This window comes from Triticum urartu, chromosome 5A, assembly GCF_056163025.1.
Source record: "Triticum urartu cultivar PI428250 chromosome 5A, HENAU_Tu73, whole genome shotgun sequence".
In the NCBI taxonomy this organism is placed as follows: Eukaryota; Viridiplantae; Streptophyta; class Magnoliopsida; order Poales; family Poaceae; genus Triticum; species Triticum urartu.
The window spans coordinates 286,208,050-286,230,238 of NC_141877.1; positions in this window are offsets into that span (position 1 = coordinate 286,208,050).

The following is a 22,189-nucleotide window of genomic DNA, read 5'->3' on the forward strand; positions in this document are numbered from 1 at the left end:
TGTGTACCCTTGGGCGACGAGACGTGCTTTATTGCGAACCACTTGTCCATCTTCATCTTGCTTGTTGCGGAACACCCATTTGGTACCAATGATGTTGTGGTTGTTGTCGGGCTTCTCGATCAATGTCCAAACTTGGTTTCTCTCAAAATTATGTAGCTCTTCATGCATAGCGTTTATCCAATCCAGATCTTCCAATGCTTCTTCAACCTTCATAGGTTCAATGCTAGAGATGAATGAATAGTTTTCACAAAAGTTAGCTAAACGAGTTTTTGAGCGAGTGATTCTCCCGGTTTGTATATCATTGAGGATTTGCTCGACGGGATGATCTTTGGCAATTCTTGCTCGAACTCGTGAGAGCTTTTGCTTGGGTCTTCGTTGAACATCTTCTTCATCTTGTCCTTCTTCTTGGCCTTCTTCATTGTTGACGTCGTCGTTCTCTTGTCGTGGCGGAGAAGGAGGTTGTTGATGTTCATCTTGACGTACTTCCTCGTTTTCTTCATCTTGGTGTGTCCCACTTGTGGATGCTTCCGTGTCGATTCTTGGTTCACCTTGTCATGAAGTAGAAGCTTCCACTTGGACGGATGAAGTACTCTCCTTCACCTCCGTTGGACGAATTTTGCCAATGGACAAGTCTTGAATTGCTTCTGAAGGGTCTTTGTCTCCTACATCAATTGGCAATTGCTCTACTTGCGAGCCATTAGATTCATCAAACTTCACATCTACCGTCTCTTCAACCTTTCGGGTGAAATTGTTGTAGACACGGTAAGTGTGAGAGTTTGAGCCATAACCAAGTAGAAAACCTTCATGAGATTTAGGAGCAAACTTTGAACGACGATGCTTATCAAGAATGTAGCACTTTGAGCCAAATACTCGAAAGTATCCAACTTGGGGTTTGTTACCGATGAGAAGCTCGTATGCCGTCTTGCCGAGTAGCTTGTGAAGATATAAGCGATTTGTTGCGTGACAAGCTGTCTCAACCGCTTCTGCCCAAAAGTGCTTTGGCGTCTTGTATTCATCAAGCATCGTTCTTGCCATTTCGATGAGCGTCCGGTTCTTCCTCTCAACAACTCCATTTTGTTGAGGTGTGTACGTAGCCGAGAACTCGTGTGAAATCCCTTCTTCGTCAAGAAAGGTGTCCACATTTGCATTCTTGAACTCCGTTCCGTTGTCACTCCGAACCTTCTTGATCTTCACATCAAAATGATTTTGGGCCTTCCTAGCGAAGTTTCTGAAGATCTTCTGGACCTGCGACTTGTCATTAAGAAAGAACACCCACGTAAATCTTTAAAAATCATCAACTATAACTAGACCAAAGGAATTTCCACCGAGACTCTTGTAGGCGTTGGGACCAAAAAGATCCATGTGAAGTAGCTCGAGTGGCCTCCTTGTGGTCATGATGTTCTTCACGGGATGTCTTCCTCCAACCTGTTTACCTGCTTGACAAGCACTGCAAAGTCTATCCTTATCAAATATGACATCGTTGACTCCAAGGATATGATTTCCTTTAATAAGCTTGTCAAGGTTTCTCATGCCAACGTGACCTAGTCGTCTATGCCACAACCAACCTTTTGAGGATTTAGCAACAAAGCAAGTTTTAGGTTGTGCCTTTTTAGAGAAATCGACAATGTAAAGATCACCTCTACGCATACCCGTACAGACCATTTTATGATTGTCTCGACGAAATACTTGGCAATCTACCTCAGTAAATAGGACATTCAAACCGAAATCAGCAAGTCTAGATACTGAAAGTAAGTTGTAGCCAAGAGATTCAACGAGCATGACATTTTGAATGGAACTATCATGTGAGATGGCCACCTTACCAAGGCCAACCACTTTACCCTTTGAATTATCACCAAAGGTGACATATTTTCGAGGGCCGTCATTTTCAGCAAGCTCACGAAACATCTCTTCATCTCCGGTCATATGATCAGTACATCCACTATCAAGAACCCATTCCTTTCCTCCTGATTCATATCCCCGAAGATTTGCCATAAGACCAAAATGTCTCATTGCATCATCAAGATCGAAGTCACTATCATCATCATCATAATATTCATGTTCATCATGATCTTGTGACTCATCATTTCCTAGAGAGGGTAATTCATTAGATAAATGATCATCAAAGTGGTCACTTTTATGAATTCTTATAGCTTTGAATATGATATCATTAATGATTCCAACATCTCCTTTAGCATGCTTAAGATTGGTAAGTTCAAATAGACATTTACCAAAACTAGGATCACTAGAATTCATCTTACTCAAGGCAATAGATTTATGGAAAATTTCATCCAAAGTTTTCAAGGAATGATCGGGAAATCGTTCCTCAAGAAATTTCCATATAGTATAGGCACAATTTTGAGTAGGCAAACTAGCAATCAAGTTTTTGGGCAATCCTCTAATGATGAGCTCAATAGTTCTAAGATTGCGAATCATGTCAATATCTTCATCTAGGGTAGGATGCAAAGGATCAATATGATGTGCACAAGGGCTAGCAATATACTTGTTCAAACGATATTGATTGAAGATTACAAGCATCTCATTTTTCCACTCATGAAAATACTTTCCATCAAGAATAGGCACTCTATGTCTAAGACTCCCTAGAGTAGACACATCCATCTTCCTCCAATGGTGATTAAACCAAGGCAATGGAGACCAATGCTCTAATACCACTTGTAGGATCTAGAAGTAGATGTGTCTAGAGGGGGGGGGATTAGACACTTAATTCTAAAGCTGCAATTTTTAAGCTTTTTCGGTTTAAGTGGAGTTTAGGCACAATTTCAACACACACAATACATATCAAGCAAGCATGCAAAGAGTATATGAGCAGCGGAATGTAAAGCATCCAACTTGCAAGAATGTAAAGGGAAGGGTTTGGAGAGATCAAACGCAATTTGAGACACAGATGTTTTTCCCGTGGTTCGGATAGGTGGTGCTATCCTACATCCACGTTGATGGAGACTTCAACCCACAAAGGGTAACGGTTGCGCGAGTCCACACAGGGCTCCACCCACAAAGGGTAACGGTTGCAAGAGTCCACACAGGGCTCCACCCACGAAGGGTCCACGAAGAAGCAACCACCCACAAAGGGTCCACGAAGAAGCAACCTTGTCTATCCCACCATGGCCATCGCCCACACAGGACTTGCCTCACTAGCGGTAGATCTTCATGAAGTAGGCGATCTCCTTGCCCTTACAAACTCCTTGGTTCAACTCCACAATCTTATCGGAGGCTCCCAAGTGACACCTAGCCAATCTAGCAGGCACCACTCTCCAAGAAGTAACAAATGGTGTGTAGGTAATGAACTCCTTGCTCTTGTGCTTCAAATGATAGTCTCCCCAACACTCAACTCTCTCTCATAGGATTTGGATTTGGTGGAAAGAAGATTTGAGTGGAAAGCAACTTGGGAAGGCTAGAGATCAAGATTCATATGGTAGGAATGGAATATCTTGGTCTCAACACATGAGTAGGTGGTTCTCTCTCAGAACATATGAGTTGGAATGGTGTATGCGTTCTGATAGCTCTCTCATCGAATGAAGAGGAGGTGGAGGGGTATATATAGCCTCCACACAAAATCCAACCGTTACCCACATTTTTCCAATCTCGGTGGGACCGAATCAACAAACTCGGTCGGACCAAAAAGGTAAACCTAGTGACCGTTAGAGATTTCGGTGGGACCGACTGGATAAACTCGGTGGGACCGATGTGCTAGGGTTAGGGTAAATCCAAAACTCGGTTTGACCGATTACTCAAACTCGGTGGGACCGATTTGGGTAATAAGTGAGACTGAGATTTGGCCAAGCAAAACTCGATGGAACCGATTGCATATCTCGGTGGGACCGAGAATATTGCAATGGGTAACAGAGAGTTTGCAAGCCCATCTCGGTGAGACCGAGATCCCATCGGTGAGACCGAACTGATTAGGGTTTGGCAGTGGCTTATGACAAGTGAAACTCGGTGGCGCCGGATAGGAAGAATCGGTAGGACCGAGTTTGGCTTAGGGTTTAGGTCATATGTGGAAGTGGGAAAGTAGCTGAGGGTTTTGGAGCATATCACTAAGCACATGAAGCAAGAGGCTCATTAAGCAGCACCTCATCCCTCCTTGATAGTATTGGCTTTTCCTAAAGACTCAATGTGATCTTGGATCACTAAAATGTAAAATGATGAGTCTTGAGCTTGAAGCTTTAGCCAATCCTTTGTCCTTAGCATCTTGAAGGAGTTCCCACAACCTTTAGTCCATGCCACTCCATTGTTGAACTTATCTGAAACATGCTAGATCGAAATGTTAGTCCAACAAGAGATATGTTGTCATCAATTATCAAAACCACCTAGGGAGCACTTGTGCTTTCAGGGTGGTTGAACAAGAGCCCGTGGAGAGGGCTGGTTGAACAGTAGCTGGTGGAGTAGCGCGCGGTGGAGGCTGGATGAACAGGAGCTCGTGGATGAACAATCGTAGGTGGAGGCTGGAGGAGGTCGATGGTGGATGAACAGTAGCTCGTGGAGGCTGGAGGGGGTCGATGGTGGAGATGAACAGTATCTCGTGGAGTCCCATTTTGCGGTACGCCACACCCCTCCTGATGAACAGGACCCTCGTTTCGACCGTAGCGCTCCAACACAAGTCCGTTTCCTCCGTTTTGCGGTATGCCACACCCCTCCCGATCAACAGGACCCCCATTTCGACCGTAGGAGGTCCGTTTCCTCAGTTTTGCGGTATGCCGGACCCCTCCCGATGAACAGGATCCCGTTTCGAACGTGGCCGGTCGAACACAAGACCGTTTCCTCCGTTCTGTGGTACGCGAGGCCTCGTTTCCATCGGCTGTTCCGTCCAAGCCCTCCCGATGAACACGACGACGCATTCTGTTCCGACCCAGCCGGTTGGCTCCCCATGAACACGACGATGACGCAGTTTCTCCGTTCTGACCCAGCCATGTACACGAGCCTTGACCGTACGTATGCGCGAGTAGGCATTCGAGACCCTGCCCGTATGTACGTACGTGGCCGTATTTTCTTTCTTGCACACTGGCCGCTGTACATACGTGTACTTGCTACGTGCGCGCCTCTACTACGACACGTGCGCGCCTCTACATCGACAAGTATGTACGTACATGTTCGGGACCAGAATGACAACACTATGTACGCTTCGACCAGGTGGGTCCCGACTATCAGGCACTTCCTTGCATGTGAAGATGTGGCTGGTGGGTCCCAGGAGTCAGGGGGCTAATCGTTTTTTTGCCCGGACGCACTTCCTTGCGTGGGAAGATGTAGCTGGTGGGTCCCAACAGTCAGGGGGAAACCTTTTTTCACAAAATACAGTGGCCCGTCCAGTGGGTCCCCGCTGTCAGGTGGAGGAATAATTATTTTGTGCGTAATAAGGAGGCACTTCCTTGCTGCGGCCGTGGACCCAGCTGTCAGCCTCTCCACGTATAGTCCATGTCCGATGGAAGCCGTTCCTTGACCACGTTGACCACGCTGCGCCGAGAGCACCAGGGCGATGGACGACGGCGAGGCCGAGGAAGGGGACGACGCGGAGCCGGGGAAGACGCGGAAGTGGAAGCACGCGCAGAGAGGAGTACGAGGGTTCATTGGTTCGGCTGCAGTGTGAGGCTACCGTCGCCGCAGGGCCTGGCCAGCGGTGGGAATAGTAGGGGGCGGTGAGGCCTCCGCGGCAGCACAGCCGGCCACGGGAGGCAGGAGCATGCGGCATGACCGGCGCTGCTTTGGGCGGCTAGAGCAAGAAGACGAGAGGTTGAAGAAGCACTACGACCGTTGGATGGACATCGTACGGTCACTGGAGCTAGAATCGTTCATATTGACTAAGTTGACAAAGCACTCTGTCCCCGTCAACTTAGTAGGCCCACAAGTCAGCCTCCCACCAAGGTGGGTCCCGACCAACAGGGGGAGTATTCATTTTTTGTGCGTAATAAGGAGGCACTTCCGGTGGGTCCGAGCTGACAGCGGGGGGAACATTTTTTTCGTGCAATACGGTGGCCCGTCCGGTGGGTCCCAGCAGTCAGGGGGGAAACGTTTTTTTTCACGAAATACGGTGGCCCGTCTGGTGGGTCCCTGCTGTCAAGTGGAGGAATCATTATTTTCCGCGTAATAAGGAGGCACTTCCTTGCTGCCGTCGTGGACCCAGCTGTCAGCATCTCCACGTACAGTCCACGTCCGATGGAAGCCGTTCCTAGACCACGTTGACCAAGCCTCGCCGAGAGCACCAGGGCGGTGGATGACGGTGAGGCCTAGGAAGGGGACGACGCGGAGCCGGGGAAGACGCGGAAGTGGAAACCCGCGCGGAGAGGAGTACGAGGGTTCACTGGTTCGGCTGTGGTGTGAGGCTGCCGTCACCGTAGAATAACAGGGGGTGTGGGTGAGTAGAGGGATGGTGAGGGAGTCCTGGATTACGGGGTGTTCGGGTAGTCGGACTATACCTTCAGCCGGACTCCTGGACTATGAAGATACAAGATTGAAGACTTCGTCCCGTGTCCGGATGGGACTTTCCTTGGTGTGGAAGGCAAGCTTGGCGATGCGGATATTCAAGATCTCCTACCATTGTAACCGACTTTATGTAACCCTAACCCTATCCGGTGTCTATATAAACCGGAGGGTTGTAGTCCGTAGGCAATCAACTCCATATACAACAATCATACCATAGGCTAGCTTCTAGGGTTTAGCCTCCTTGATCTCGTGGTAGATCTACTCTTGTACTACCCATATCATCAATATTAATCAAGCAGGACGTAGGGTTTTACCTCCATCAAGAGGGCCCGAACCTGGGTAAAACATCGTGTTCCATGCCTCCTGTTACCATCCGGCCTAGACGCACAGTTCGGGACCCCCTACCCGAGATCCGCCGGTTTTGACACCGACATTGGTGCTTTCATTGAGAGTTCCTCTGTGTCGTCGCCTTTAGGCCCGATGGCCCCTTTGATCATCAACAACGATACGGTCCAGGGTGAGACTTTTCTCCCCGGACAGATCTTCGTCTTCGGCGGCTTCGCTCTGCGGGCCAATTCGCTCGGCCACCTGGAGCAGATCGAAAGCTACGCCCCTGGCCATCAAGTCATGTTTGGAAGCTTAAACTACACGGCTGACATCCGCGGAGACTTGATCTTCGACGGGTTCGAGCCATGGCCAAGCGCGCCGCACTATCTCGAGGGGCATGATCTAGCTCTGCCTCCGGACAGTGTCCTGGAGGCCGCACACGCATCGGTTCCGACCCCTAACTCGGAGCCCATTGCACCAATCGAGGATGAGCGGTTGGACGTCACCTCGGGGGCTGTGATCCCAAAAGCGATCGAGCCGAACGCTAGCCCCGCACTCTGCACGACCTGTGACTCCGAGGACCCAGACTTCGAACCCCCCGCGCCCCTGCCAATCGAATCCGATTGGGCGCCGATAATGGAGTTCACCATCGCAGACATCTTTCAGCATTCGCCTTTTGGTGACATCCTGAATTCTCTTAAGTCTCTCTCTTTATCAGGAGAGCCCTGGCCGGACTACGGTCAGCGAGGGTGGGATACGGACGATGAGGAAATTCAAAGCCCACCCACCACCCACTTTGTAGCCACTGTCGACGATCTAACCGACATGCTTGACTTCAGCTCCGAAGACATCGACGGCATGGACGACGATGTGGGAGACGAACAGGAACTAGCACCTGTAGGGCGCTGGAAGGCCACCTCGTCATATGACATATATACGGTGGATACTCCAAAAGATGGAGATGGTGATGGAACAGTGGGGGATGACGCCCCCAAGAAACAGCCAAAGCGCCGGCATCAGCGGCGCCACTCTAAATCCCGCCAAATCAAAAATGGTGATTCCGGCACGGGAGATAATACTACCCCAGATAGCGCCGAAGAACACCCACCTCAGCAAGATTCGGCACAGGAAGATAGAGAAGCCAGCCCTCATGAGAGAGCGGCAGACCAAGAGGTCGAGGATGATAACTATACGCCTCCCTCCGAAGACGAGGCAAGCCTCGATGACGACGAATTCGTCATACCATCAGACCCCGCCGAACAAGAGCGTTTTAAACACAGGCTTTTAGCCACGGCAAGCAGCCTCAAGAAAAAGCAGCAACAGCTTAGAGCTGCCCAAGATTTGCTAGCTGACAGATGGACTGAAGTCCTTGCGGTCGAAGAGTATGAACTCGAACGCCCCTCCAAGAGTTACCCGAAGCGCAGGCCGCTACCCCGATCAGAGGAGGAAGCACCTACATCACCAGCGCATGACATGGCAGACCGGCCACCTCGCGGTCGCGACAGAGAGGCCTCTCGGCCCTCCACCCAAGCCATGCCCCGACGCCGCTCAACTAAGGCACGGGAAAATGCGCCCGACCTACGAGACATACTGGAGGATAAGGCAAGACAAACAAGATCGATCTACGGATCGCGCAGGCGCCCTACAGCATGTGACAATGATCTTCACGCCGGATACAACAAATCCGACCGGGCCGAACACAACAGACATAGCTCTTCCGAGCTGCGTCGTGATATAGCCTAGTACAGAGGCGCCGCACACCCGCTATGCTTCACGAATGAAGTAATGGATCATAAAATCCTAGAGGGTTTCAAACCCGTAAACATCAAATCATACGATGGTACAACAGATCCAGCGGTATGGATCGAGGATTATCTCCTTCACATCCACATGGCACGCGACGATGATCTACACGCCATCAAATACCTCCCGCTCAAACTTAAAGGACCGGCCCGGCATTGGCTTAATAGCTTGCCAGTAGACTCAATCGGTTCTTGGGAGGACCTGGAAGCCGCATTCCTCGACAACTTCCAGGGCACTTACGTGCGACCGCCGGATGCCGACGACTTAAGCCACATAATTCAGCAGCCAGAGGAATCGGCCAGACAATTCTGGACACGGTTCCTAACAAAGAAAAACCAGATAGTCGACTGTCCGGACGCAGAGGCCCTAGCAGCCTTCAAGCATAACATCCGCGATGAGTGGCTTGCCCGGCACCTGGGACAGGAAAAGCCGAAATCCATGGCAGCCCTCACGACACTCATGACCCGCTTTTGCGCGGGAGAAGACAGCTGGCTAGCTCACAGTAACAACTTATCAAAGAACCCTGGTAATTCGGATACCAAGGACAAAAGTGCCAGGACACGTCGGAATAAGAAAAAACACCGCGTTAACAGCGACAGCAATGAAGACACGGCAGTGAATGCCGGATTCAAAGGCTATAAATCCAGTCAGCGGAAAAAGCCATTCAAAAAGAATACTCAGGGCCCGTCCAGTTTGGACCGAATACTCGATCGCTTGTGCCAGATACATGGCACCCCCGAAAGGCCAGCCAATCACACTAACAAGGATTGTTGGGTGTTCAAGCAGGCAGGCAAGTTAAGGGCCGAAAACAGAGACAAGGGGCTGCACAGCGACGACGAGGAGCCCAAGCCGCCGAACAACAATGGACAGAAGGGCTTTCCCCCACAAGTGCGGACGGTGAACATGATATACGCAACCCACATTCCCAAGAGGGAGCGGAAGCGTGCGCTACGGGACGTATACGCGATGGAGCCAGTCGCCCCAAAGTTCAACCCATGGTCCTCCTACCCGATCACTTTTGATCGAAGGGACCATCCCACTAGCACCCGTCATGGCGGCTTCACCGCATTGGTTCTCGACCCAATCATCGATGGATTTCATCTCACAAGAGTCCTCATGGACGGCGGCAGTAGCCTGAACCTACTTTATCAGGATACAGTGCAGAAAATGGGCATAGATCCCTCAAGGATTAACCCCACAAGAACGACCTTTAAAGGCGTTATACTAGGTGTAGAAGCCAATTGTACAGGCTCAGTAACACTTGACGTGGTCTTCGGATCCCTGGACAATTTCCGAAGCAAAGAGTTAATCTTCGATATAGTCCCGTTTCGCAGTGGCTATCACGCCCTACTCGGACGAACCGCATTCGCAAAGTTCAATGCGGTGCCGCACTACGCATATCTCAAGCTCAAGATGCCAGGCCCTCGAGGAGTAATTACGGTCAACAGAAACACCGAACGCTCCCTCCGTACGGAGGAGCATACGGCGGCTCTCGCAGCGGAGGTACAAAGTAGCCTTCTTAGGCAATTCTCCAGTCCGGCCATTAAAAAGCCAGACACTGCCAAGCGCGCCCGGAGTAACCCATAGCAGGACCATCTGGCACACTCTGAGCAAGCGTAGCGATGCGGCCCCAACCCCAGCTTTCGCGACATAGTGAAACCAGTACCTTGCGTACATAACTACACCCTTGAAATACCATGGGCACAGGGGAAGGGGCACAATAACGGCACACCCAAAATACGGCTTAAAACGTACTAGGGGCTGCCAGATTTTTTTTAATTTTTTCTTACTTTCAGGACTCCATACTTCGGACGACCTATTCGGCAATTCGACTGCCGCACAAACGATGCAAGATCCAGGGAGGCAGACAAGCCATGCCGCATTATGGAACTCCCAGGTGGTCTCTGTTACGAGCGGTATACCTGTTTTAAATACAATTCCGCGGCCTGCCCCTGGTCAGGACATACTGAATAGTCCAATATCTTTTGCTTACCGCACTATTTGCATCGTCCGGCTTTGATAAATAGCCTCTCTATAGACAATGCTTAGCTTCTTGTCTATTTTTTGCATTATCCTCTTTTCACATATATGTTTATTAAATGACATGATTGCACCCGTACACCATGGTACGGCAAACATGCCAGGGACTTCAGTACCCCTCATTATGCTGTGAGAAGTCCGTACACTTTCACAAGCGCGGCACCCCAAACTTATAGCACTATATGCATCGGCTCCGAATCATGATTTGGGTCAATAGTTGGGTTTGCCCGGCTCCTATGTTTTGGTGCCTTACGTTCCGCTATATCGGCTAAGGTAGCACTAGGAGAACCACTGCGATTGTGCCCCGGTTCAGCTGGGTTAAGCACCTCAGTGGAGAAAGCTAAAACTGACTGTCACGATGAGACGAGAGACCGGTCGCTGTTCGAGAGGTTTTTCGAGTCCCTAAAGACTTATGCCGCTTCGAGCGAGGAGCTGGCTTTGTTCGACCAAGGCGTGGATAGCGCCCCGAACTCGGTCTTCTGAACTAGGGGCTTCGCCGAAATTTAAAATTATAGAGTTCTATGGCTAAGTGAGAGTGTTCAAGCATTATAGTCCGATTGCCTGGTTCGTTGTGCTGAGCGCCTCCCTCGAAGGACCCAACTATGGGAAAAAGAGCGCTCAGGTTTATCCCGAACACCCCAGCACTAGTGGCATGGGGGCAGAAGCCGATGACTGGCCATCTCTCAATTTTTTGATAAACGGCCGCACAGAAAGTAATATTTTAAATTCAATAAGCATTGCTTAGCGCATATGAACAAGTTTTCAGCGCACAGGATAGACACGAGCGAGTTCATTCAAAAATCACATCCTTGGTACATTCATCCGCCACAAGGCGGGCACCTGCAAGAACATCCTTGTAGTAGTTCTCGGGCTTGCGATGCTCCTTCCCCGGCGGCGGCCCGTCCTTCACAAGCTTCTCACCGTCCAGCTTACCCCAGTGCACCTTCGCACGGGCAAGGGCCCGACGGGCACCTTCGATGCAGACGGAGCGCTTGATGACCTCGAGCCTCGGACAGGCCTCCACCAGCCGCCGCACCAGCCCAAAATAGCTCCCAGGCAGGGCCTCTCCGGGCCACAGCCGAACTATGAGGCCCTTCATGGCTGTTCGGCCACCTTGTGGAGCTCGACCAGCTATTTCAGCTGGTCGCTCAAAGGCACAGGGTGTCCGGCCTCAGAATACTGAGACCAGAACGCCTTCTCCGTCAGCTGCCCTCTTCAGCTCGGTAGAATTCGGCGGCGTCGGATACGCTGCGGGGAAGATCTGCGAATGCCCCTGGAGAGCTCCGAATTCAGGTAAGTAACAAGTAGTTTACTTTTATATTTCTTCTTTGCATAAAGAATGCCTTACCCGCTGCTATCTTCCTCATCTCCTCCAACTCTTGGAGGGCCTTTTGGGCTTCGGCCTTGGCAGTCTCAAGGGCCGTCGCGAGCTCGGATGCTTGCGCCTTTGACTCAAGCTCCAAACTCTCATGTTTTTTTATAAGAGCCTAAAGCTCTTGCTGCACCTTGCCGACCTAAACCCCAAGCCTGTCTCGCTCAGTGCGCTCCGTGGCCGTTCTCTTTTCGGCCTCAGACAGCGCCTGCTTAAGGGTCGCCACCTCAGTCGTGGCCCCTACAATAAGCAGTACAATCCTGTTATTTTTTCTTTTTGCAATCACGCCTTTTTATAGGCACTTTTTCTGTAAGGTATTTCTTACCTTCTTTCTCCTCGAGCTGCCGCTTGGCAAGGCCGAGCTCTTGCTCGGTCCGCTTGAGGTCCTGCTTCAGGACACCCACCTCCGCAGTCAGTGCGGCGGTGGATAGCAGCGAAGCCTGCATGCGCATATTGACTCTTTTTGTTAGACTCCTGCGAAATTTAATAGATCCTCTATTCGGCTTTTCTTTCCGAACGCCAAACAGAGCATCAGGGGCTACTGTCTATGCGGTAATATTTTTACATATTTTTACTTACCTCAAAGCCTGTTAGAAGGCTAGCGCAAGCTTCAGTCAGTCCGCTCTTGGCGGACTGAACCTTCTGGATCACCGTACTCATAATAGTACAGTGCCCCTCGTCGATGGAGGCGCCGTCAAGCACCTCCAACAGATTGTCCGGCACCTCCGGTTGGACGGAGGCCGCCGGCTCAGAAGACTTGCTCCTCTTGGAAGGGGTTCGCCTACCGCGGTCCGAAACTGTGGAAGATTCCGGCGCGGTGTCCGGCACAAAGCCGGACTTGGAGCCCTGGGGGGGCCTTATCCCCTTCTCTCCTGGAGTCCGGGAGGTTGCCCTGCGGCTCCTCCGGGACCACCTCCTCCTGCCCCGGAGCTTGTCGCGACGCCACTTCGGCGTCGTCTGCAGTGCGGGGGGAGACAGCGGGCGGAACTGAGTTCACGTCCGATGAGTCCAGGGAGCCGCCCAACGATTCGTCGAATTCGGCCCGGGGCGGACTGCATAATTACATTCGACATTAGGGAAAGCTGTGCAACAAAGGAACATCATGAGTTATTCTGATATCCGAACTTACGATTTCGCCGGACGCTTGGCCCTGTTTGGCCACTCCTCTTTGCCCTCTTCGGCGTTGGCAGCGTAGTCCGGCGGAGGGGTCTTCCTTTTCCTAGACCCCTCAGCCTCCCCCGTTGGGGCGGCCTTCCTCTTCTCTCCTCCCTCTGCTGGGGTGGAGAGTTTTCTTCTTCCTCCTCGTCGTTTTCACGGGAGGAGGGCATCTCGGACTCGTCAGATGACGAGTCCGACATCACCATGTTACGGGCACTCTTTCGAGTCCCCGTGGTCTTCTTCTTCTTGGCCTTCTTCTTCGGCACCACATAAGGCGCCGGAACCAGCAGCTTCACTAGTAGAGCTGGGGCTGGGTCTTCGGGCAGCGGAGCCAGACAGTTAATCGGTCCGGATATCACCCGCCAAGCCTGTCAAAGGTAAGGGAGTTTAGATCCCGCATAGAGTCAAACTATGAAGAAAGCTTAACATCCTGTAAAAGGTGAAGATAGCTTACCTCGCTAGCGTGACGCTGCGAGCTGTATCCGCGGTCCTCGGAAGCGGATGCAGGAGCCTCGGCGCCCTTGAATAGCACCTTCCAGGCATCTTCGTACGTCGTGTCGAAGAGCCTGCGAAGGGTTTGGTGCTGCGCCGGGTCGAACTCCCACAGATTAAAATCCCGTTGTTGGCACGGGAGGATCCGGCAGACGAGCATAACCTGGATTACATTAACAAGCCGGATTGGCTTGTTCACCAGGGACTGGATGCATGTTTGTAATCCGGTGACCTCTTTTTCGTCACCCCACGACAGGCCCGTCTCTTTCCAGGACATAAGCCACGTGGGGGGTCCGGATTGGAACTCGGGGGCTGCGGTCCATTTCGGATCGCGTGGCTCGGTGATGTAAAACCACCCAGATTGCCACCCTTTAGGGTCTCCACAAAAGAGCCCTCGAACCATAGGACGTTGGCCATCTTGCCCGCCATGGCGCCTGCGCACTCCGCCTGGCTGCCGCGCACCACCTTGGGCTTGACGTTGAAGGTCTTGAGCCAGAGGCCGAAATGAGGGCGGACGCGGAGGAAAGCCTCGCACACGACGATAAACGCCGAGATGTTGAGGATGAACTTCGGGGCCAGATCGTGGAAATCCAGGCCGTAATAGAACATGAGCCCCCGGACAAATGGGTGGAGTGGAAAACCCAGTCCGCGGAGGAAGTGGGGGAGAAATACTACCCTCTCATGGGGCCTTGGGGTGGGGAGAAGCTGCCCCTCTTCGGGAAGCCGGTGCGCGATGTCCTTGGACAGGTATCCGGCCTTCCTTAGCTTCTTCATTTTTCCCTTCGTGGCGGAGGAGACCATCCACTTGCCTCCCGCTCCGGACATTGCTGGAGAAGGTTGAGGTGGGAAGTGCGGGCTTGGGCTCTGGAGCTCGGGTGCGTAGGAGATGGATAGGCAAAGGAGGAAGAAGGCGTAGGTAAAAAGGTGGATCCTTGTCCCCTTATATGGGCGGATGCGTTTGTGCGTCCCCACCTGCCTAGTAAAACTCGCTTGCCTCCCAAGCGCCGTGATAAGTGGCGTGGTTGGGTTACCCACGTCCGTATTGATGAGAATCCCGTAAAAGGGGGGGTACACGATCTCTGCTTTGACAAGACGTGCCAAGGAAACCGCCTCGCAAAACACATTGAGGTGGAAAAGTGAAAACGATTCGAGTGAAGGACTTGGCTGTAGTGTGATGACGCACTGCAGAATACGTCAACAGATTTGATTTGTGTTAATATTATTCTCTCTATGGCAATATGTGGAAGCTTATTTTGCAGAGCCGGACACTACTCTTGGTGTTTACAATCTTCTATGAAGGACTTGGAGGAGGAACCTTCCTTGCAATGCCGAAGACAATTTGCGCGCCGGACTCGTCGTCATTGAAGCCTGGTTCAGGGGCTACTGAGGGAGTCCTGGATTAGGGGGTCTTCGGGTAGCCGGACTATACCTTCAGCCGGACTCCTGGACTATGAAGATACAAGATTGAAGACTTCGTCCCGTGTCCGGATGGGACTTTCCTTGGCGTGGAAGGCAAGCTTGGCGATGCGGATATTCAAGATCTCCTACCATTGTAACCGACTTTATGTAACCCTAACCCTATCCAGTGTCTATATAAACCGGAGGGTTGTAGTCCGTAGGCAATCAACTCCATATACAACAATCATACCATAGGCTAGCTTCTAGGGTTTAGCCTCCTTGATATCGTGGTAGATCTACTCTTGTACTACCCATATCATCAATATTAATCAAGCAGGACGTAGGGTTTTACCTCCATCAAGAGGGCCCGAACCTGGGTAAAACATCGTGTTCCCTGCCTCCTGTTACCATCCGGCCTAGATTCACAGTTCGGGACCCCCTACCCGAGATCTGCCGGTTTTGACACCGACAGATGGCCTGGCCAGCGGTGGGAGTAGTAGGGGCGGTGAGGCCTTCGCGACATCACAACCGTCCACGGGAGGCAGGAGCACGCAGCACGACCGACGCTGCTTTGGGCGGCTGGAGCAAGAAGACCAGAGGTTGAAGAAGCACTACGGTCGTTGGATGGACATCGTACGGTCACTTCAGCTAGAATCGTTTATATTGACTAAGTTGACAAAGCCCTTGGTACGCGTCAACTTAGTAGGCCCACAGGTCAGCCTTCGAAATGGTGCGCCCAGATGTCAGGGGGAGGAATCATTTCTTGGGCGGCTGAAGCAGGAATATCCGAGATTGAAGAAGAAGCACGACATCCGTTGGATGGACATCCAACGACCACAGTTGCCAGAACCGTGTGTTGTTGACAAAGCCTTGCATACGCGTCAACTTAGTTTTTTTAGGGGTCGCGTCAACTTAGAAGGCCCACAAGTGTGTGGCAGAGAGCATATAGCCCATTTGCGATTTGCAAGAATGTACAACCCATTTTCTAGCTAGGACAACGATTAATAATTTCAACCAACTACTCAAAACAGAATAAAAAAATTCCCACATTTTTATGGGATCCGAAATATTTTTATCCAAAATTTCTAGTCAGATTAAATATAATTTCAAAATAAAGTTGTATTACGTTAAAATCCAACAAAATATTGCGCGTGCAATAAGTGATGAAATTAAAATTTTCAAATTCCAAAAATAATATATTTTTTAAACTAATAACGCGTTTGGTGCATTTTTTTATAGTTACTGCCCAGTTATTATAATTACATCCCATTTATTATTTCTTAAAGTCCATTTTCTTGTTAAGCCTAATGCGTACCTCCTAGGAAAGTTTGTAGCCCAGCGGGGCAGAGAATAACAAGTTGACCCGGATATTGTGTACAACTGTCGGCCCAGTTGCATTGTTGATGTTGAAAAAAATGCATGTGTAGTACAATACAACCTAACATGGCTACTCAGACCACATTCAGCGATGCCGGAAAGGCCCAAACAAGGCTTCTGTACAACTTTTGAAGTCACTGAGCTCAATTAATAACTTAAGAAAAAAGTTAGATTATAGTGGAACCTAATTAAAAGCTGTCACGAGCAAAGAAATAATTCAACGGGTCCCACTTGTGCGTGTGTGCGTGTGTGCGTGCGTGTGTGTGTGTGAGAGAGAGAGATAGAGAGGGTCGTTCGATGCTCGTAAATACATCTTTCAGCCATATGCATTGCTGATGCTCAGTAAAAACTTATATAGTTGACACAATCATATAGAACATCATAGCACACTGAACTTGCACACAAAAATTTCACGCAGGCGGCACAATTAGGATGGAAGCAGTGGATCGCTATGGGTAGGGCTATGTTGAAACCAACGAACTCGTACATAACGGTTCATCCCTTGAATGCTATGCAAAGAAAACAGACAGACAACACAATAAGTTCTGCTAGCACATTAAGTTGACATACAACCCTTTCTAAAAAAGGTTCAGGTACAAAATTAGAACATGTCACAATCAAATGTACTGGCACATCAGTGCTTCACACCCATAGCTCGGATTTAACTAGTATCTGACAAGATCCAGTTGTTACCTCAAGTTAGAGCACATCTAGGCAGCCAGCCCTGCCTCTTCTCCCAAAGAAGCAGTGGCCACCGCCGCGCGATGGAGTAGGCCCTATGCCATCCATCGTTCGGAGCAACACGGGGAAAGTCTGACGTTGACTCCTGTAATGGACGTCGTCGACGGACCCTAGCACCAGCGACGGCGACAGGACTTTGATTGATGGATTGACCACTTCTTCGACATGCATGAACACTCGATACAGGTACATCCCTAACGTGGTCCACGGCGGCCTTGGTGGCGACGAATAGTACAACCCCGGTTCCTGCACCGGTATCTCAACATCAATCACCTTCAGTATGGTGGACGGCTTCTTCATCCATGCCATAACCGTCAGAGCCCAGCTGTCTGGAGGAACAAACATACTTACGAGCTCACCTCCAAGGTCGTTGATAAGCTCATTCATGGACTTGCTATTCCAAGCACGTCGAGGCATGCCGTGGAAGGTAAGCTTTGTTAAAAACTCAAGCTCAAAGGGCACCAAGCCCCATCCTGGGTGCCACCGATCAAAGCTTACCAGCGGGCCATCACAGAACAAATGCCGGGAAGATTCAAACACACGACTGCAGTCGAAAGTTGTCCGGAACCTGACGAAGAAATCAGCCGGTGGTGGACAGACTTCGATGAGCAAGTCACTTATTTGGATGCCATGCGCAATGCCAAGAGCTTTGACAAGGTCGTCCGGCGAGACGGGAGGCCGGTTATCGTTGATGGTTACTGAGGGTGTCCTGGATTAGGGGGTGTCTGGACAGCCGGACTATAACCTTTGGCCGGACTATTGGACTATGAAGATACAAGATTGAAGACTTCGTCCCGTGTCCGGATGGAACTTTCCTTGGCGTGGAAGGCAAGCTTGGCAATACGGATATGTAGATCTCCTTCCTTGTAACCGACTCTGTGCAACCCTAGCCCCCTCCGGTGTCTATATAAATCGGAGGGTTTAGTCTGTAGGACACAATATACAATCATACCATAGGCTAGCTTTTAGGGTTTAGCCTCTCCGATCTCGTGGTAGATCAACTCCTGTAATACCCATATCATCAAGAATAAATCAAGCAGGACGTAGGGTTTTACCTCCATCAAGAGGGCCCGAACCTAGGTAAAAACATCGTGTCCCTTGTCTCCTGTTACCATCCTCCTAGACGCACAGTTCGGGACCCCCTACCCGAGATCCGCCGGTTTTGACACCAACATTGGTGCTTTCATTGAGAGTTCCACTGTGCCGTTGCCAGAAGGAAGGATGTCTCCTCTCGTCTTTAAAGACGGTACTACTGTTGGGGGAGCTTTGGCTGTCGGCCAAACTCTCCGGCTAGGCGGTTTCGTCATGACCGCCTGTTCGGCCGCCGCGCCGACGATGACTTCTCAGGTCATCGAAAACAGCCTCCACATCAAATCGGCACTCGCCGAACAGATGGATCCAATGGAGCTCGCTTCCCTAAACAAGCTCTTGGATCGCATCGCCGCCCTGGGAGTCGCTACGGGCTATGATCGGATTGGGCTTAAACCCGATCAAAGGGAGATTAACTCTCCGCCGGTCACCCATCATATTGCAGTGGTGGAGGAACAATGCGGCGACCTCTCCTCCATCTTGAGGACCAACTATGTCCGGATTCCTGAGCTCTCCGAGCCGGATACCCATTCGCGGGAGGACAGCATCCAATCCCTGAACTTAGAGTCAAGCAGCGTGCCAGGATTATCGGGCAACACCCCGGAACCAGAATTTCCAAAATTGGAAACACCTCGGCCCCTGGATCCCAGATCGAGTAAGGGTTCAGATTCAATTACACCCACCCACCCAAACATAAGCGATCTTTCCCACATCAGGCAAGAGCCCTAGGAAACAGTACATCACTATTGGGCTAGATTCCTCCTTGCGATGAACAAGGTTAAGGACTGTCGCGAGGAAGGCACAATCTTATTTTTCTGCAATAATTGCACGAACAAGGGAATCCTTAACGCCATAAATCATCGTGAGATCTCACGCTTCGCTGACTTGGCATCCATAGTATGAAAGTACTGTGCAATGGAAAGTGCCTGGAAAACCGAAACAAACTTTTGGGATAATCCGGCCCTAAATACGAACCCAGTCCGAAATAAAAGGGTGCACTATCAAAAGACACCCGGGTCAACTACCAAAAAGCAAAAACCCTCTATAGGGCATGGAACCGTACTGGAGGGATGGCTCAATGGACCCTGTAAAATTCACAGTACAGAGGGCGCCATACCAACACATAGCCTTAGAGCATGTTGGATACTCCGGCAGGTAGCCAAAAGTGGCGAGGATCTCCTAATCCCAGAAGCCACAGAGCACCATCCCAGAAATACCAGTACGGTATTAACAGTCTTCGAGACCTTCACATCAAATAATAGGCGAACGCGAACACTCCGCAGCCTTGCCGAAATCTACCACATGGCAACAATAAACCCATGGAGTGACACGGCTATTGCTTTCAGTGCCAGTGACGAACCTAAATTCTGAACAGCCCGAGCACCAGCCGCATTGGTCCTCAGTCCAATTGTGGACGGCTTTCGACTCACCAAGGTACTCATGGACGGCAGCAGCGGATTAAACCTCATCTATGAGGAAACCCTTCAAAAAATGGAAATAGACTGGAACCGCATCGAGCGAAGCAGCACAACCTTTACAGGAATAATCCCCAGTCAGGAAGCGCGCTGTACAGGAAAAATCACACTAGATGTGGTGTTCAGCATGCTGGAGAATTACAGGTCCGAAGAGATTACGTTCCAAGTGGCCCCGTTCAGTAGCGGTTACCACGCCCTGTTAGGGCGGGAGGCATTCACAATCTTACAAGCCATACCCCACTACGGGTACATGAAGCTCAAAATGCCCGGGCCCAACGGAATTATCACGCTTGCTAGTGATCTAGACACAGCACTCCGCGCCAAAAACAAGACAGCCGCACTGGCCCTCGAGGCATTATCCGAAGCCCTAGCGGCTGAGGAACTGACTGCGCTGCGCTCCACGGTGAACAGGGACGATGTGATACTCGATATGAGATCCAAGTCCACCTCCTTTAAACCGGCGGATGAAATAGTCAAAATCCAAGTCCATCCAACGGACCCTACAAAAACAGCTTCCATCGGGGCACAATTAAACCCTGACATAGATGCCGCACTACGAGAGTTCCTACGCGAGAACTAGGACATTTTTGCCTGGCACCCTTCAGACATGCCAGGAATCCCACGCAGGCTGGCCGAGCACAGCCTCAATATTCTAAAGGGATTCAAGCCGGTCAAGCAGGCTCTTCGGCATTTCTCTGAACCTAAGAGACAAGCCATGGGAGAGGAACTAGCCAAGTTATTGGAGGCCGGATTCATTAGAGAAATAAAACATCCGAACTAGCTAGCAAACCTGGTGATGGTACCAAAGAAGGACAAATCCTGGCGCCTGGGCGTCGATTTTAAGGACCTCAACAAGGCTTGCCCAAAGGATCCCTTCCCCCTCCCCTGCATCGATCAAATTATCGATGCTACCGCAGGACACGATTCATTGTGTTTCCTCGATGCATACTCCGGCTACAACCAAATTAAGATGGCAGAGCCCGACCAAGCCGCAACGGCATTCATCACACCATACGGCCCCTTCTGCTTCAACACAATGCCCTTTGGGCTCAAAAACGCCGGCGCAACATATCAGTGCATGATTCAGACATGTCTGGCAAACCAGATCGGCAAAACAGTGGAGGCATACGTAGATGACGTGGTCATCAAAACCAAACATGCCGAATCTCTAGTGGACAACTTGAGGCTCACATTCGATAACCTCCGAACATATGACATCAAGCTCAACCCACAAAAATGCGTTTTCGGTGTGCCAGCCGGAAAGCTCTTGGGCTTCATTGTATCCAGTAGAGGAATTGAAGCAAATCTGGCCAAGATCCAAGCTCTGTCACAATTGGATATCCCAACGGACCTCAAACAAATCCAGAAATTAACTGGATGCGTGGCGGCTCTAAGCCGCTTTATCTCCCGCCTGGGAGAAAAGGCATTACCCCTTTATCGCCTCCTTCGACGCACCGAACACTTTGAGTGGATGAATGCCGCCACAGCCGGATTGGAAGAAATAAAAGCCATATTGGCAACCAACCCAGTCCTGGCTGCGCCAAACATTGGCGAACCAATGCTGTTATACATTGCGGCAACTCATCAAGTTGTGAGCGCAGTGCTCGTCGTCGAACAAGAAACGAACAGACATAAATTCCCCCTTCAAAAGCCGGTATACTATGTATCCACTGTCCTTACTCCATGCAAGTCACGGTACCTGCATTATCAAAAGAAAGCATATGCGGTATTCATGGCATCCCGGAAGCTGCGACACTACTTTCAAGAGTGTTCGATAACAGTAGCCTCGGAAGTGCCACTTAATGATATTATAAACAACCGCGACGCCACGGGCCGGATTGCCAAATGGGCCATCGAGCTCCTCCCGTTCGACATAACTTACAAGCCGCAGTGAGCCATTAAGTTGCAAGTATTGGCCGACTTTGTCGCCGAATGGACAGAAGCCGAACTCCCTAAAGAGTATGGCGCATATTCCAACTAGATCATGCACTTCGACGGCTCCAAAATGCTGGCTGGTCTGGGGGCTAGCGTTGTCCCGACGTCCCCAACCGGAGATACAGTCCAATACGTACTCCAGATAATGTATACAGACTCCAACAACGCAGCCGAATACGAGGCCCTTCTACATGGTCTCCAGATGGCAGTATCCATGGGCATTCAACGCCTAGTGGTGCGGGGGGATTCAAACCTCGCAATATCCCAAATAAATGGAGACTTTGATGCCAAGGATCCGAAAATGGCGGCTTACCGCAACGCCGTCCTTAAAATGTCAGCTCGGTTCGAGGGGCTTGAATTTCACCATATAGCCCGCGAAAACAATCAGGCGGCAGACGTCCTCGCATGCATCGGCGCAAAATGTGATGCGGTCCCCCCTATCATCTTTTTGGAGAGGCTTTTCAAGCCATCCGTGGTATGGGAAGGGGACACTAGTAACAACAAACCGGACCCAACCGCAATGCCCGATACCGAACACTCTGACATAATC